The sequence below is a fragment of the Carcharodon carcharias genome, chromosome 3 (assembly GCF_017639515.1).
Source record: "Carcharodon carcharias isolate sCarCar2 chromosome 3, sCarCar2.pri, whole genome shotgun sequence".
Taxonomy (NCBI): domain Eukaryota; kingdom Metazoa; phylum Chordata; class Chondrichthyes; order Lamniformes; family Lamnidae; genus Carcharodon; species Carcharodon carcharias.
In genome coordinates this window covers 147,228,841-147,247,264 of record NC_054469.1, presented here as the reverse complement: position 1 = coordinate 147,247,264, position 18,424 = coordinate 147,228,841, and the positions used below count along the sequence as shown (strand labels likewise).

Sequence of the window (18,424 nt, the reverse complement as noted above, 5' to 3'; positions counted from 1 at the left end):
CACTGAATTACTTCAGAAACATTTTTCCTAAATATTATTTGCACTAGCATATTCCAACTGAAGTAGTATGCAAATCATGCAAGCAAAACAGGAAGATCACTGGAAAATGGCATAAATGTAATATATTTTCAACATATCAAATATGTCCTATGTGTATAAAATAAAATTGTACATTTTGTACAATTGGAAGGCAAGCTAACGATTGTAATTAAATGAAAAATAAGCCAATAATGATGTAACTCAATAATTCACTTGTCATAGCGATTATGGATTAAATAGCTGTCCCTATCCTACAGTTTATTGTGTATAAACTGTTGACCCCTGACTCATTTTTTTAATGAAAATTAAACAACAAATGGTACAATTAACCCTTTTGTAGAATTCTTATCCAGCAAAGATTGTTTATTCAAAGAATACATGAACTAAGGAAAAAGAAATGCCTGAAAAAACCAGAAGAAAGCAGTATTGTTATTTTAAATTACATGGTGTTGGTCTTTTTGAGATGGGTCAAAGAAATAAACCACCTCCCAGAAATCAACCAAGTAATAATATCACAGTCTTTGTTATATTTGTCTAATGGGTTTGCTGAGCATATCTTTGGCAGAGATTAGCTGAGCATATTTACTCATAAAATGTAGTGCAGGTAGGGGTCAGAATCATTCGTGTTTAAGAATTGAGTACACAATTTTCATTCATTCTCCTCCCTCAATGCCATTCTTTGTGAAATATGTTGCAATTTCATTAATTTCAAAATTTCCTGTTATCAACATTGAAGTAATTTAAATGAGGCTGAAATTGCAGCCTATAAGTCATATGCAGAGTTTGAAAATTGCTAGAATTTTATACTGAATGGTTCAACCAAGGAGATTTCCGGGAACTTCAGCAAACATTAAACTTAACTCAAAAATAAAACCTTTTAATACTTCATAGTTAATGCAATAATGTGTCCCTAATTCCTGGTATAAAATCTGTATCTCTTGCTGACTATACATTTAGCAAATTGTGCATGGAGTAAGAAATGACATCAGAAATGTGTACCAATATTAATAATGCATCCTAGTAGTGTACTAACAATAAGTTGAAATGAAGGTTTCTAATTGGAATGAAGGAGCATGTTTTGAAGCAAAGTTTTTATGAGCTTATAATTCTTCAATTATGATATTCAGTTTGTACAGCATAATACTAGGTCTTTACAATCTTGTTTAATTCCTAACTGATCCTTTTTACACAACCAACCTGCTGGGAATGTGTATTGCAAAATCATCTCTGTGCTTTCCATGGTTTTCCAATGAGTAAGGCTTCACGACAGAAGCATGCATCAATAAACTCTTCCCAAAGAGTTGCATTCAAAAACTTATGTCAGGAGCATAATTGCAACAATTGCTGATGATTGCAAGTTAGGTGGAAATTTAAGCTATGGGGAGGATACAGAATGACTGCAAAGAGATATAGACAGGTTAAGTGAATGGGCAACAAGACGGCAGATGGAGTATAATGTATGGAAGTGTGAAGTTATTCACTTTAGTCGTAAAAATAGAAAAGCAAAATGATTTTTAAAAGTGTTGATGTTCAAAGAGACTTGGTTGTGCTTTCACAAGGAACACAAAAAGTTAGCATGCAGACTCAGCAAGCAATTAGGAAGGCAAATGGCATGTTGGCCTTTATTGCAAGGGGATTAGAGTACAGGAATAAAGGAGTCTTGCTACAATTGCACAAGGCTTTGGCAAGATACATCTGGAATACTCTGTGCAGTTTTGGTCTCCATTTTCAAGGAAGGATATACTTGCATTGGAGGCCATACAGTGAAAGTTCACTAAATTGGTTCCTGGGATGAGGTGGTTGCCCAATGATGAGAGTCTGAGTAAATTTGGCATATATTTCCTGGAGTTTAGAAGAATGAGAGGCAATTCCATTGAAACCTATAAAATTCTGAAGGGGCTTTTTAGGGTAGACGCTGAGAAATTGTTTGTTTTACTGGTAATGGAATATGAAGCAGGGAGACACAGTCTCAGGATAAGGGGCTGATCATCCAGGACTGAGATGAGGAGAAATTACTTCACTCAAAGGGTTGTGAATCTTTGGACTTCTCTACCCCAGAAGGTTATGAATACTCCAATGTTGAATACATTTCAATCTGGGATAGACTTTTGGTGTCTCAGAGAATCAAGGGAGATGGGAACTAGGCAGGAAAGTGGAGTTGAAGCCCAAGGTCAGCCATGATCGCGTTGAATAGTGGAGCTGGCTTGATGGGCCATGTGGTCTACTCCTGCTCCTATTTCTTGTGTTCTTTTGCACACTAATTGATCAATATCTAGTTTTCATCTCTGCTTACATATACTAAATTATATTTTGTGGTGTAAACATTTATATTGTGAGGAAAGCAACAACACAAGCTTTTAATTACTTATAGCCATATGAGCAACTTATCTATAGAGCCACTAGTTTATTTTTAACAGCACTCTGTTACAAATCTAAAGCTGCAACTTTAGCTGGATACGATCAGTAGAAAATAGTGTGTTGTTGGGTCACACGTACAATTTTAAAGCCTGTCCAATTCACACCGCGTTGAGTTTGCAAATCATTGATTTTGAAAATCAAGTTGTGTGTAAATTTGTGTGTCTGTTCTTGCTAGACTTAAGTCTTAGTAACTATGCGGAGATTTTCAGGCATTTGATCCTGAGCTCATTAAAATGAAACTGCAGCAGAGGAGCAAAGATATTATTTTACTTTGCTCAGTGCAGGTATTTGCTTAAACTTGAATATTAAAGGTTTATGTAACTTTTGTTCTGACATGCAATTAGCACCAATGTATATTCTGTGTAATCTCTATCTGTTTTTACATGCATGTAGAGATGACTGGAGGAATGTATGTAGTGTGGTTCCCCTGTGTTGGCAAGATCATTGAATTTATTACTGAATATAAAATGGCCTGGACTTGATTGTAGGGAGTTTGGCAACATAGTAAATAGTGAAAAGGATAGTAGCAAATATCAGGTGGAAATAGGCTGCTGAAATGAGCTGACACATGGCAAATGCAATTTAATATTGCTATGTGAAGTGACACCTTCGAGAGAAAAAAACTTGAAGGAGCAGTGTAATCTAAATGGCACTATTTTGAGGGGGTTGCAAGAGCAGAAGGACCTGGGGATGCATATTCCCAATTCCTTTACAAATCGCTAAGGTCTTGGGTGGAGTATTGTGCAACTCTGGGCACCAATCTTTAGGAGGGGTATCAAGCCCTTACAATAGATATAGAGGAGGCTTAGCTGGATGATTTCATTCCATTCCACGAGTGCTCTGTCTGAAGACAGGTCCTTAATTCATGTCTGCTGATGCTTCAGGCAAGATGATACCATGGATGAAAGTGTTTAGTTAAGTAGAGGTTGTTCTCTCTGGAGCAGAGAAATTTAAAATATGTCTTAGTGATATTCAAATGTTTGAGGGTTTTTAATAGAGCAAGTAGGGAGAAAGTGTTTTCTTTGGTAAGTGGGCCAGTAACCACATGTCATAGAATTAAAATAAGTGTCAAATGAATTAGTGGAAATGAGGAGAAATTTCTTCACACGCACAGTTATTAAGACCTGACATGAATGATCTGAAAGTATGGTGGAATCAGATTCCATAGTAAATTTCAAAAGGCAATTAGACATATACTTGGAAAAGGCTAATTTGCATGATGATGGGGGGAAAAAGCTGAGATGTGGGACTAAATTGGACAACTTTTTCAAAGATTCTGCACAGGTACAACAGGCCAAATGACCTTTTTTCTGTACTGCAACTCCTTTATTCAAAATGGGAGGGGGACAGAAAGCAGGAATCTACAGACCAGTTAGCTTAACATTTGTCGTAGGGAAAAATTTGGAAGTTATTATTAAAAATGCTATGGCAAGGCACTTAAAAAAATTCAATTCAATCAAGCAGAGTCAATATGGTTTTGTGAAAGGGAAATCATGTTTAACCAATTTACTGGAATTCTTTGAAGGAGTCACATGTGCTGTGGATAAAGGGGAACTGGTGGATGTACTGTAGTTAGATTGCCAGAAGGCACTTGATAAGGTTCCACATCAAAGGTTATTGTGGAAAATAAAAGTTCATGGTGTAGGAGGTAACATATTGGCATGGATAGAAGATTGGCTAGCTAACAGGAAACAGGGGGTAGCCATGGATGGGTCTTTTTCTGGTTGGTGACGAGTGATGTGCTGCCGGGATCAGTGCTGGGCCCTCCGTTTTTCACAATTTATACAAATGAAAGGGTTGAAGGTATGATTGCTAAATCCGCTGATAATACAAAGATAGGTAGGAAAGTAAGTTGTGAAGATGACATGAGGCTACAAGGGGGGCATAGATGGGTTAAGTGAGTGGGCAATGACCTGGCAAATGGAGTATAAAATGGGAAAATGTGCAATTGTCCAATTTGGCAGGAAGAGTAAGAAAGAAGCATGTTATTTAAATGATGAGAGATTACAGGGCCCTGAGGTGCAGCGGGATCTGGGTGTCCTAGTGCATGAATCACAAAAGGTTAGTATGCAGCAAGTAATTAGGAAAGCTAATAGAATGTTATCATTTATTGCAAAGGGAATTGAATATAAAAGTAGGGAGGTTATGCTTCAGTTGTGCAGGACACTGGTGAGACCAGTGATGGGAGTACTGCATACAGTATTGGCTGCCTCATTTAAGGAAGGATGTAAATGCATTAGAAGCAGTTTAGAGAAGGTTTACTAATACCAGTAATGGGCAGGTTGTCTTATGAGGAAAGATTGGACAGGGTTAGGCTTGTATCTGCTGGAGTTTAGAAGAGTAAGAGGTGACTTGATTGAAACCTTTAAGATCTTGACAGGGTGAATGTGCAGAGGATATTTCCTGTTGTGGGAGAATCTAGAACTGGGGGTCACTGTTTAAAAATAAGGGGTCGACCATTTAAAACAAAGATGAGAAGAAATGTTTTTTCTGAGGCTAGTCAGTCTTTGGAGCTCCCTTCCTCAAAAGGCAGTGGAAGCAAAGTCTTTATGTTTTCAAGGCAGTGGTGGATAGATTCTTGATAAACAATGGGGTGAAAGGTTACCGGGGGTAGGTGGGAGGTTACAGTCAGATCAGCCACGATCGAAAGGCCGAATGGCCTACTCCTTCTCCTAGTTTGTATGTAAGATTCTATGATTCTATCTATTGGTGTGAAAATGACCTACTGAAATAAACACAAGTAAAACAGATTTTTTTTATAAGTGTACTGTTTGTAGCTGGAAATGTACTTTAAAAAATGTTCCTGGATAATGAGCTGCTTCTAACTTGAAAGAAATATCACTAGCAAGCAGAGCAATGTGCAAGTAATTTTAAATATACGTTGCCTAATTAGAGAGCAATATGAGTGTAGCAATGTCATTTTGTTTTCAAAAGTAGTACCTGTGTGAAAATGGTATTTATATCATAATTATATTTATAAAGCAATGGAGAAGGACCTACAAATGGAAAAATAGTGTTCTGTAGTACAATCGTTGCAGTTTGTATTGGCAGTAAAGCACAACCAATGTAATAATGCAAACAGTTGCATGAAAATGTTTATGGTTCCGCCTTTTACTGAAAGTTTTACTCACTTTACGGTTATTAAAAGGAAATACGTAGTTATCACAATGCAGACTGTATCAGAGTGAATTCAAAAATATTCAGGCATAATTGAGGGATATGGCTAGGAAGCATATCTTGTTGCATCCATGTTCTAACCTTTTTTCTCTTTTTGATTTGTGACTCAGAGAGGTAGCAACTTCTTGACTCAAAACCACATGGTTGAATTTAAAATCAATCTTATTTACAATTGTTACACAAAGTCTTTTAACAAGTATTTCAGATAACTTTTGGAATTCTCTACCCCAGAGAGCTGTGGAAGTTCAGTCATTAAGTATATTCAAGACAGAGATTGATAGATTTCTAGATATTAAACATATCAAGGGATATGGGGATACAGCAGAAAAATGGCATTGAGGTAGAAGATCAGCCATGATCTAGTTGAATGGCGGATCAGGCTTGAGGGGACAAATAGCCTACTGCTCCTGTTTCCTATGTTCCTATGACTTGTATAATGCTAAATTATGTTACCCAGTGTGGATATTTTTTGTATCATGCAAAGCAGAGTGGACGAGATAATGGGTTTCAAACTTCATAATTAGAATATTTCTGTGGCATCGCAATGTCTTTAACTTTAATCATGTCTGATTAATTTAACTATTTTGTGCTTGTGTTGAGAAGTAGAGCAGCGAATATTCATACATGAAAAATATTAAATGCGTGGTATTATTTAGCACCTGCCATTATCAGGATCTCTTCTGGTCTATTTATAAATTGAAAATGGCATCAGTTCTCTCAAATTTCTTTGCATTCTGAATGATACTTAGTGAATATCAGCCCCTACTAAAGGAAAATAAATTTATATTTGTACTGTATTGAAGATGTTATTGAAGCATCAGATTTCTGCAATTTTGCATTTGGGACTGAGATTAAGCATGACTGGGTCAATTATGAGGTTGGTCTGTGGCATTTCTATTGCATTTTCATCTCTTGACTATATGTAGCCTTCACCCCAGACACAATACACTACACTTCTACATCATGCAGCCTATTAAAATTGCTGCAATTTACATGCTAAATTATGTTACCCAGTGTGGATATTTTTTGTATTATGCACTTCAATATAGCTCCCCTATTCTCAATATACATATATATTCTCTCATTTGGGATGTAGCAGTTTAAGCATTGTCTTGATCACTGCACACGCCATTGCTTCACCATCTGAAATGAGTGTAAATTTGTAGAATGCTGGCACACAAGAAATATTGCCTGTTATTTATAATATAGTTACTTGCCTACATGCATCTATTAAGAGCACAGTGTTCTTTTCCATCTCTATGTGGACGAGACGTGAACGACATTTGTGCTTCTAGAATTGCTCTATTTGTAAAGGGCACCACCTAGTCCCTCCCCCCCCAGGTATTTGGAAGCATATATTAATAGCTCAATTAGGTTGAGGTCGCATGAAGAGCTTTATACAAATCAAATTATGTAAGGTCTGTGCTTTTGCCCTTTAATATTAGTTAACATTCAGACAAAATTTGGTTATGTGAATTATAGGTTTCAAAAACAATAGATTATTTTTTATAATGCTGATATAATTTTCGAGGTACTGTGAAGGTCAAAAAACTTACACCCATTTTGTTCTTTTTATTTCTGTGTCTGCTTTTCTCTTTCAATCTCTGTCTGAGTCTTTCTAGTTCAAAAGTTCACTCAATTCCCAAATGACCACCTAATTTTCCAGTTATTCCCTCAAGCCATATGTGTTTGGGTTTCTTTATGGTTTATTAGGTACTGTAGGAAAGAAACATCCGTTATATCTTCTAATGTAATTCACACACACTTCAGTGGCACTTCTTCTCTTCTTGATTGCTGGCAGCAATTAAATCACAGCAAAGGAGGGTAATGCATGGACTCCCCAGGCCTACGCTCCCCTACAGAAACTGACAAAGCCTAAAAAATAAATGCCAGGCTCTCCGTTACCAATCTGCCTTTTGGCTGGCCGCAAGCCTGATTGATTGTGAAATCATAACTTGCTCCATGCTAACAGGGAGAGTTCACTGGTAGGTTATTCTGAGCGGATAAAGCACTGGATGAGGTTTTGATTTTTCTGTATCGAATCTGGGTACATCAGATTAATGGAATTTCAATTACAGCTTGGAATTGCCACAGCTTTGTCAGGAAAACTGATGGAGATTCTATAGCCTTGTCTACTAGCTAATACCAGATGCAAAAAAGGTGTGCTCTCCTATTATACCAAACAGCAAAGACAAATTGGAATTGGATTGTTTTTTAAACTTATTGATGTCTGTATTTTTGTCCTTTTTTTCATCTTTTCACCTCTTAAGACAGTTCTTCTATTAGATTTGACAGTACATTAATGGTTTTGAGTTTATGAACCTCATTTGAGTTGGATGTTTTCATTTTAACTTTAATCATGCCACGTTGAATTGTTTCTATTCAACAAGTATACACTACTGATACTTTTATGAATCAGTTTTCTTTAACCCAAACCTTCAGATCTTGTACTTCATAAGAGGAATTGTAGGGTGATTAATGAATCATTGAGATTTGCACAGAACAAGGTAATGAGCACATTATTCACATGAGAATTAATGGTTTATCAATCTATTTTGATACCACACCATGTTTTTTTTTTTCTCCTTTGCAAACCTGAGATTATTTTTGAAGTCAACTTACTTTAGTATCACCATGGATATTTTGCAGCGTTTATTAAGTAGTAACTGAAATGAAATCATATTTGCTGAGTGGAGCATTGGAAACTTCCCATGTTTTCAGAATGATGAGAAGTATTAGTCTATGGAAATCATTATTGGCAGTATATATAATTAATGTGATACATTATATTGTAATGGGAACGATCAATGTTCTGGCATATTGTGGTTTGATATTTCTGCAATATTAAATAGAAATGAATAGCTATCTAGAAATGATTAAAAGGGTGTAATCTAATTGGAGTTCAGATTGTCTTAAATTGAGTAGGTCCTAACCATTATCTTAATGCTAATAATACAAAAGTCTTGAAATAATACCCTGGAATCCCTTGACAATAAATATTTTAAATAATTCTTTGCAGAAGTTTTGAACTGTTTGGCTCATGTTTGTTTGTGGCCTGTAACTGTTGTGCTCTGCTAATGTTGTTCATACAAGATGTTAACAATCCTAATAATGCTACAAATTTATATAAATAATATGCAGTTGATTGCCTGAATTCTCTGTTTATTCTGTGTTTTATACTGATACAGAATTTCTCCATAAGCAGCTCAAGCTTATTTACAGATAAAACTCAGTTGTGACCTATAAAGCGGACAAAGGGTTAACAATCGTAACATTTCAATGATTGACATAATGTCACCTGCTGCCAGCTGAAAAGCCCCAAAATGAATAGTACTTAGGAACTTGATATCTGGGCATAGTTACTCTGGCTTCTGAGAACAGTTCAACTGCTAGAGCTTTTCTCTCATAGGTGGTATTATTGGAACCATTTTTATCGTTTTGAAATTGCACCGACCTATTCATTTTCTATTAAAGAAAATCCAGTATGCAAGTTAGGTATGTTAGCAGTTTTGATCTTCACACCTTGAAAATGATTTGCACATTTACGTTTGTGTATAGAAGTTACTCGCACAATAACTATTGAGTAGCTAGCAGTTGGGTGAAAGTTGTGTTTGTGATTTTGGTGCCAAAATTACTTATATGGGTTCATAAATTGCATCCCCGGATTTTTAGATCATGAAACCCTGTTTAAAGATTCATGGGATTTGGGAACATCTATGACTTACTTACAACTAAATTATCTCCAATAGTACTTTATTTTACCTAATGGGAAAATACCATCAGGAAGATGGAAAGGATAAAAATAAAAAACTGCAGATGCTGGAAATCCAAAACAAAAACAGAATTACCTGGAAAAACTCAGCAGGTCTGGCAGCATCAGTGGAGAAGAAAAGAGTTGACGTTTCGAGTCCTCATGACCCTTCCACAGAACTGAGCGATATAAGGAGAGGGGTGAAATATAAGCTGGTTTAAGATGGGGGTGGGGGTTGGGTCGGGGGAGAGAAGTGGAGGGGGGTGGTGTGGTGTAGGGACAAGCAAACAGTGATAGGAGCAGATAATCAAAAGATGTCACAGACAAAAGAACACAGGTGTTGAAGTTGGTGATATTATCTAAATGAATGTGCTAATTAAGAATGGATGGTAGGGCATTCAAGGTATAGCTCTAGTGGGGGTGGGGGGCATAAAAGATTTAAAAATAATGGAAATAGGTGGGAAAAGAAAAATCTATATAAATTATTGGAAAAAACAAAAGGAAGGGGGAAGAAACAGAAAGTGGGTGGGGATGGAGGAGGGAGGTCAAGATCTAAAGTTGTTGAATTCAATATTCAGTCTGGAAGGCTGTAAAGTGCCTAGTCAGAAGATGAGGTGCTGTTCCTCCAGTTTGCGTTGGGCTTCACTGGAACAATGCAGCAAGCCAAGGACAGACATGTGGGCAAGAGAGCAGGGTGGAGTGTTAAAATGTTCAGTGACAGAGAGGTTTGGGTCATTCTTGCGGACAGACCGCAGATGTTCTGCAAAGTGGTCGCCCAGTTTACATTTGGTCTCTCCAATGTAGATGAGACCGCATTAGGAGCAATGAATGCAGTAGTCTAAGTTGGGGGAAATGCAAGTGAAATGCTGCTTCACTTGAAAGGAGTGTTTGGGCCCTTGGACGGTGAGGAGAGAGGAAGTGAAGGGGCAGGTCTTGCATCTTTTGCATGGGTGTGGGGAGGTGCCATAGGTGGGGGTTGAGGAATAGGGGGTGATGGAGGAGTGGACCAGGGTGTCCCGGTGGGAACAATCCCTATGGAATGCCGACAGGGGGGGTGAAGAGAAGATGTGTTTGGTGGTGGCATCATGCTGGAGTTGGTGGAAATGGCAGAGGATGATCCTTTGAATGCGGAGGCTGGTGGGGTGATAAGTGAGGACAAGGGGGACCCTATCATGTTTCTGGGAGGGAGGAGAAGGCGTGAGGGCGGATGCGCGGGAGATGGGCCGGACACGGTTGAGGGCCCTGTCAACGACCGTGGGTGGAAAACCTCGGTTAAGGAAGGAGGAGGACATGTCAGAGGAACTGTTTTTGAATGTAGCATCATCAGAACAGATGCGACGGATGCAAAGGAACTGAGAGAATGGGATGGAGTCCTTACAGGAAGCGGGGTGTGAGGAGCTGTAGTCGAGGTAGCTGCGTGAGTCGGTAGGCTTGTAATGGATATTGGTGGACAGTCTATCACCAGAGATTGAGACAGAGAGGTCAAGGAAGGGAAGGGAAGTGTCAGAGATGGACCACGTGAAAATGATGGAGGGGTGGAGATTGGAAGCAAAATTAATAAATTTTTCCAAGTCCCGACGAGAGCATGAAGCAGCACCGAAGTAATCATCGATGTACCGGAGAAAGAGTTGTGGAAGGGGGCCGGAGTAGGAGTGGAACAACGAATGTTCCACATACCCCACAAAGAGACAGGCATAGCTGGGGCCCATGCGGGTACCCATAGCCACACCTTTTATTTGGAGGAAGTGAGAGGAGTTGAAGGAGAAATTGTTCAGTGTGAGAACAAGTTCAGCCAGACGGAGGAGAGTAGTGGTGGATGGGGATTGTTCGGGCCTCTGTTCGAGGAAGTAGCTAAGGGCCCTCAGACCATCCTGGTGGGGGATGGAAGTGTAAAATGATGGAGGGAAAGGATAGTTGATTGTCCATAAGTATTCTAGACTAAAGAAAAAATTCGCCATGTTGTGGTGGCAGTTTTTATTCTTTGAAAGTTAGTTTCAGAAAGAAAGGACAGCAATCTATCCAGGACAGCAAACTTAGATCTTTGCACTTTACTCCAGGTGGTCAGGAGCTGAAAATGTAATATTACTGTTCGGTAACAGAATGATCAATGAATCTTGTGATAAAAATAACAGTGCAGTAGAAATGAGATGTACTAGATGTCTTCTTTTAATTTTGCCCCTAAAGATCTAACTCTGACTTGATTGAATTTTGTAACTAGTAATCAAAAAGAATATTGGCTGGAAATTGATATTTTAAGAGTAATTTATTACTTGAAATTAAGCAAAATTACAACAAATATAATGAATGAATCATATACAACAAATAAAGTGAATTTTATCCTCTTAATTGAATGTACCTTCTTTGTTCATGAGTAGTTACCAAAAGTCATAGTGGAAAATTGAAAAAAAAGTCTTATTGCAAATTATCAATAAAATAAATTTCTGTTTTAAATACAGTAAAGAGGATTGTCCTATCCCTATGGGAAGGTAAAAACATTGTTTACTTAATACCATTATTGTATTAATGGTATGGAGTATATAATGGAGGCAATATTAACCCCTGCCACACAAGGGGCAGGAGGGGGTCAGGAGGAAAAATGTGAAATTAGGGAGTGTTCCCCCAGCCTGCTGCATTCATGCCTGTTGCCATTTTTATGTCAGGTTAGGGGTGGGTAGCTTGGCATGCCTGTGTCCCATATTGGAGAGGTGGATATGATAGTAAAGTTGTTAGGCTACTGGACTAGTAAACCAGAAGTTTGGATGAATGATACAAAGACATCAGTTCAGATCCCACCAGAGCAGCTGGGTAATTTAAATTAAGTTAATTAAATAAATACGGAATAAAAATCTGGTCTTAGTAATGGTGACCATGAAATTACCAACTGTCGTAAAAACCCATCTGGTTCAATAAACTTCTTTAGGGAAGGAAATCTGCTGCCTTTATCCAACCTGGCCTATATGTGACACCTGACCCAGAGCAATGTGGTTGATTCTTAATTGCTCTCTGAAATGGCCTAGCAAGTCACTCAGTTGTATGAAACTGAGACAGAAAAGTCTCTAAAGAGTAAAACTGGGTGGACTTCCTGGCACCAGACAAGCCAAATGCACGCTAAGGGCATCAACCCTGCAAAGCCTTCCTTCCAACATCTGGGACTTATAACAAAATTGAGATAATTGTCTAACGGACTAGTCAAGCAACATCCTGACATAGTCAAACTCTTTCAATCATATCTTTCAGCCAATGTCCTGACTCCTTCATTACTATTTCAGAATGAACATCCATTACCAACACAGGACAAATCTGCCAAATGTGGTGGCACATTCAGAGGGAATTAATCTGGGAGTCTTCAGGATTGACACAGGACCCCATAGAACCAAACCAAATATGTGCAAGGAAGCATTCTCCTGAATACCACCTACTCATAGAGGTCTACAGCACAGAAAAAGGCCCTTTGGCCCATTGAGTCTGCACCGGTCAAATAAGTACCTAACTATTCTAATAATACCTACTGTCCTCTTTCAGCTGATGAATCCTGCACATTGAACATCAGTTAGAAGAAACACTGAGGGTAACAAGGGCACAGAATATACTTCCATCACCAAGAGTAGCATGATAGCACCACTAGTGACTGAGCTGACCGAATCCTGAGGATATCTCTGCCAGAGTGGGCCTGCAGCAGGTGGTGAGAGAACCGCCATGAGGAAAAGCCTACTTAACCTTGTCCTCGGCAATCTATCTGCTGCATGTCTGTGTTGATAGGAGTGGCCACTGCGCAGTCCTTATGATGGCAAAGTCCCATCTTCACCCTAAGGACAGACTCCATTTTGCTCTGTGGCCTTACCACTGTGCTAAATGGGATGGATTCAGAATAGATCCAGCACCTCAAAGCGGGGGGTATCCATGAGGTGCTTTGGAACATTAGCAGCAGCAGACTTGTTGTCCAGCCGGGTCTGTAATCTTGCGGCCCAGCACATTCTATATTCAACCATTACCATCAAGCTAGAGGACCAATAAAAGCAAAATACTGCGGCTGCTGGAGATCCAAAATAAAAATAGAAAATGCTGTAAAAACTCAGCAGGCCTAGCAGCATCTATGGAGAGAGAAACAGACTTAATGGGTGGGATTTTCCACACCCACCTACTACTGAGATTCTCCAGTCCCGCTGCAAGTCATTGGACTTCTGGCTGAGGCGCCGCCCCGCTCATGGCAGGTCCCACCCATGATGGGCTGGAAAATCCTGGCCAATGTGTCGAGTACAATATGACTTTTCTTCAGAACTGAAGAGAGGCAGGAATGTGGTGGGCTTTATGCTGTTGAAATAGGTGGTAGGGGCCGATGGAGCAAAAGAGAAGGCCAGTAAGATCAGAGATAGGTTAGAGGGTGGGGGAGATTAAATGACAAAAATGTCATGGAACACACTGCTTTAGGAAGTGCTGACCTTTATTCTACTATTAACACCTACTTTAGACTAATGCTTTGTGTCTTTAGTACTATCATAACCACTCCCTTTAGCTTTTCTGCCCTTTTCACAGCATAAAATCCATCACATTTCTACCTCCATTCAGTTCTGAAGAAGAGTCATATTGGACTCGAAACATTAACTCTGTTTCTGTCTCCACAGAAGCTGCTAGTCTGGTGAGTTTTTCCAGCACTTTATTTTTATTTAAGCTAGAGGACCAGCCCTGGTTCACTGAGGAGTGTAAGAGAGCATGGCAGGCACAGCAGCAGGCACACCTAAAGAAAAGATGGAGAAGGTACAACATGGGACTGCATGCATGCTAAACAGCAGAAACTGCATGACATAGACAGAGTTAAGTGATCCTACAACCCACGAGTTAATCAGAAATTCTGCAGCCCGGTCACCTCCAGACATGTATGGTGGTGGAAACTAACAGGAAAAAGAAGCTCTCTATGAACATCCCCATCCTCAATGATGGTAGAGCCCAGCACCTGAGTGCAAAAGGTAAGGCTGAAGAGTTTGCAATCATTGTTAGCCAGAAGTGCTGAGTGGATGATTCACCTTGGCCTTCTCCTGAGGTCCCTACATCATGGTTGCTAGTCTTCAGTCAACTAAGTTCACTCCATGTGACATCAAGAAAAGGCTGAGTGTGCTGCGTACAGCAAAGGCTATGGGCCCAGCCAACATCCTGAATGTGGTGCCGAAGACTTGTGCTCTGGAATCAGTTGTACCTCCAACCAAGCAGTTCTGGTACAGCTACAAAACTGGAATTTACCCAACAAAGTGCAAAATTTCCATGTTTGTCCTGTCCACAAAAAGGACAAATCTAATCTAGCTATTTGCCACACCATCAGCCTACTCGCAATCATCAGTAAAATGATGGAGGGTGATGTTGACAATGTTATCATGCAGTACTTACTCACAAATAGCTTCCTCACTGATGCTCTGTTTGGGCTCTGTCAGGCTCCAGACCTCATTACAGTCTAGATCCAAGCATGGACAGGAAAGTTGAATTTCAGAGCTGAAGTGAAAACAAATCTCCTTGAAATCAAGGCAGCATTTGACCACGTGGCAGAAAGGAGGCCTCATAAAATTAACGTAATTGGGAATTGAAGAGAAAATTGACCATTGGCAGCAGCCGTACATAACATGAAGGTTTTTGTGAGATCGGCAACTTGGTTAACCATCTTTCCTCATTCAGTGTTATAAAAATAGGATGTCACTGATGATAGCCCAATGTTCAGTTCCATTTACAACTCATCAGACAATGAAGCAGCCTTTGCCTGCAAGCAGCAAGACCTGGGCAACATTAAGGCTTAGGCTGATAAGTGGCAAATAACGTTCACGCCACAAGCATGCCAGGTAGTGACCATCTCCAACAAGTGAAAGTCTGATCACCTTCCCTTGACATTTAACTATGTTGCCATCATTGAATTCCTCAGCATTAATATCCTGGGGGGGTCACCATGTACCAGAAACTTAACTGGACTAGTCATATAAATACTATGACTACTAGGGCAAGTCAGAGGCAAGGCATTGTGCGGCAAGTAGATCACTCTGGACTCCCTAAAGCTTTTCCACCACCCTCAACGCAAGTTAGGACTGTGATGGAATATTCTGCATTTGCCTGGATGAGTGTGCATCCAATGCTCAAGAAGCTTGACCATCATCCAGGGTGAAACTGCCTGCTTGATCTGCACTCTATCCACTGCCATTCACTCCAACCACCAATGCACTGTGACTGCAGTATCTGTCACCTGCAAGATGCACTGTGACTGCAGTATCTGTCATCTACAAGATGCACCGCAGCATTCATTCGGCCTGCTTCCTCCCAAACCTACAATCTCTGTTGTCTAGAAGGACAAGGGCAGCAGGTGTATAGGAACAAGACCTGAAAGTTCCCCTCCAAATCACACTAGATCCAAACTTGGAAATCAGTTGCTGTTTTGTCGTCGTTGGATCACGATCCTGGCACGTCCTACCTGACACTCTTGTATACCTATACTGCAATGTTTAAAGAAGGTGACTCATCACACCTTCTCAGGGGCAATTAGGGTTGGGCAATAAATGCTGACCTTGCCAGTGAAGGTTACATCCCATGACTGAATATAACAGCTGCTGGTGGAGTTTCCCAGGACTTGTGAAACATGGCAGTGAATGGAGTCTAGTGCATCTGCCTAGAGCGAAGTATCCCCAACCCCCAACCTGGTTCCTCAGGCAAACTTTGTTTTCCTTAAACACAGAGATAAAAACAAAAAAACTGCGGATGCTGGAAATCCAAAACAAAAACAGAATTACCTGGAGGGTCATGAGGACTCGAAGCGTCAACTCTTTTCTTCTCCGCCGATGCTGCCAGACCTGCTGAGTTTTTCCAGGTAATTCTGTTTTTGTTTTTGTTTTCCTTCTGCTATTGCAGCCCCTTATTGCTGTGATGACCAACTGAGTCGACTCACGCCCCATCCCAAATGTCCTCACCGGACCTACAGACTTTCCTAAAGTGATTGCTAGGCTCTAGCCCCCTGCCCCCACTAAACTTTCATTCCATCCTTCCCTCACATTAACTGATTTTTGAGGGCTGCTTCTCTCTCCCCAACTTTTTTATCTTCATAATTTCTTAATTCCTTTCAGGTGAGGAGTGGTGCATGGTGTGTTGTGATATGGGAAGGAGAAGCGTCAGCCCCCTGTAGGTATGCAATGATGCAGTTGCTTTGCCAGTACACCTTTTAATTTAATGTTGAAATTAAATTTGCTTTTCAATCTCTTACATCGCTGAACCATATGAGGCCAACATCAGGCAAGATTTACTTAAGGACTAATATACATAAAAAATTGTTGTTGACAATGAATTCTTGATATTTCCTTGTTCTAAGTGGATAATATACGTTGAAATGGCATATTGTGCACACACTGGTTCCTTCTCGATGCACATACTTGAAAAATGTTTGCTGCTGGTTAAAGGGCCTTGACAAAATAGTTTGACTATCTGTTCACCCTTACAAATGGTCCCAGTGGGAAATCTGTTCCACTCGGGCAGAGTAGGTTTCAATATTTTTGTCTCTCCTTTGCTGTTTGAAAGAAAGAAAGACTTGTATTTATATATCGCCTTTGACGACCACTTATCAAAGTGTGTTATAGCCAATGAAGTAGTTTTGAAGTGTAGTCACTTATAATGTAGGAAATGTAGCAGCCAATTTGCACAAACAAAGCTTCCACAAACAACAAAGTGGTAATAACCAGATAATCTGTTTTTTGTGATGTTAGTGAGGGATAAGTATTGGCCAGGACACAGCAGATAACTCCCCATCTCTTCAGAATCGTGCCATGGGATCTTTAACGTCTGCCTGAGAGGGCAGGCAGGGCCTCGGTTTAACATTTTATCTGGAAAACAGCACTTCTGACACTGCAGCCCTCCCTCCAGGTTGCACTGAAGTGTCAGTCTGGATATTTGTGCTCAAGTCCTGGGGTGGGACTGGAACCTGGAACCTTGTAACTGAGCTAGCTGTAGTGCACACACCTATGTAGGAAGCAGTTATCGGTGTAAATAATATTTATAATATAAAATCAAGCTCAACATTGAAGTGCAATAAGGGAAACTTTTAAGGTTATATTTTTCTACAGCTGTTGATCACTTCTAGGTGAAGAAGTTGAAAGTCCCCTCCCTTCCCCTAGTTTGTGGAATGTGAAGTGCCTAAGTTTTAGCTGTGGCTTATAGGAGTGGGAATCGATTGTTAAAGACAAACTGGTAACTCGATTTCAACTCATGCGCTTAGTTTTAATGAGGAGGAGTGCCCAATCCATTGAGGAGCCAGGTCAGTCATTAAAATATTTTATAGATTGCAAGACTGCATTTTAAAATTAGTTTATTTTTAACCTCTGCAGGCCAGGTTTCACAGGCCTCAGGAAATCTGGCAGATAAAAAGAGTGCTAAAGGTGGATTCATGAGATAAAAGCTCTTGTTGTAGTGCTTGTGGACTAGAAGGAACAGAAATGCTCCCCACTGCCGACCGAACAAACTTCCTTTTAAACTCCCTGCAATCTCCCCTGCTTATAATCAGCTGATCCCAGCCCCTCCCATGTAGGCAACCCCCACCCTGATGTGTTTATTGCCTACCCATCCACAGCATTATTAGTCTTTCTTGTCATCCACTCATCGGCTGCTTTCTAGCCCGGCACAGCCAGCCTGACATTCTGGCTGACTGTTGGGTGGGAAACCTGGTGAGATAATTTAAAACAGGTCCAATTAAATTTGGCAGGGCCTAGGAGAAATTCTTCCTGAACCTCCTGAAGGAGTCTGTAAATTTAAATGAGAAATTTGGTAAAGGAGGCGGTGCATTTTTCTGAATTTCTGTTGATGTGTGTGAAGTTGTTTATATTTAATTTGCTGATGAATCTGCCTCTCTTGTGTTCCTCTGCTCGTGAGTCCTATAAAGCTGGAACTGGATTCTACAAAATCAGCACATGGTTATTCACTGCCATCTCTTGAGTATCCTGTGTCAGGTGATTTATGAGAACCTTCAAACCTAGAAGTCAAACAGAAACATCTGCTATCTGTGAGAAGACAACACTTCTCTGCTGAACT

General features: G+C 39.9%; 1 protein-coding gene across 1 annotated transcript in view; it reads left to right on the top strand.

Moving 5' to 3' along the window:
* Positions 1-18,424, top strand: part of skap2 (src kinase associated phosphoprotein 2) — a 338,742-nt gene that overhangs the window by 27,294 nt on the left and 293,024 nt on the right. The window lies entirely within an intron of this gene.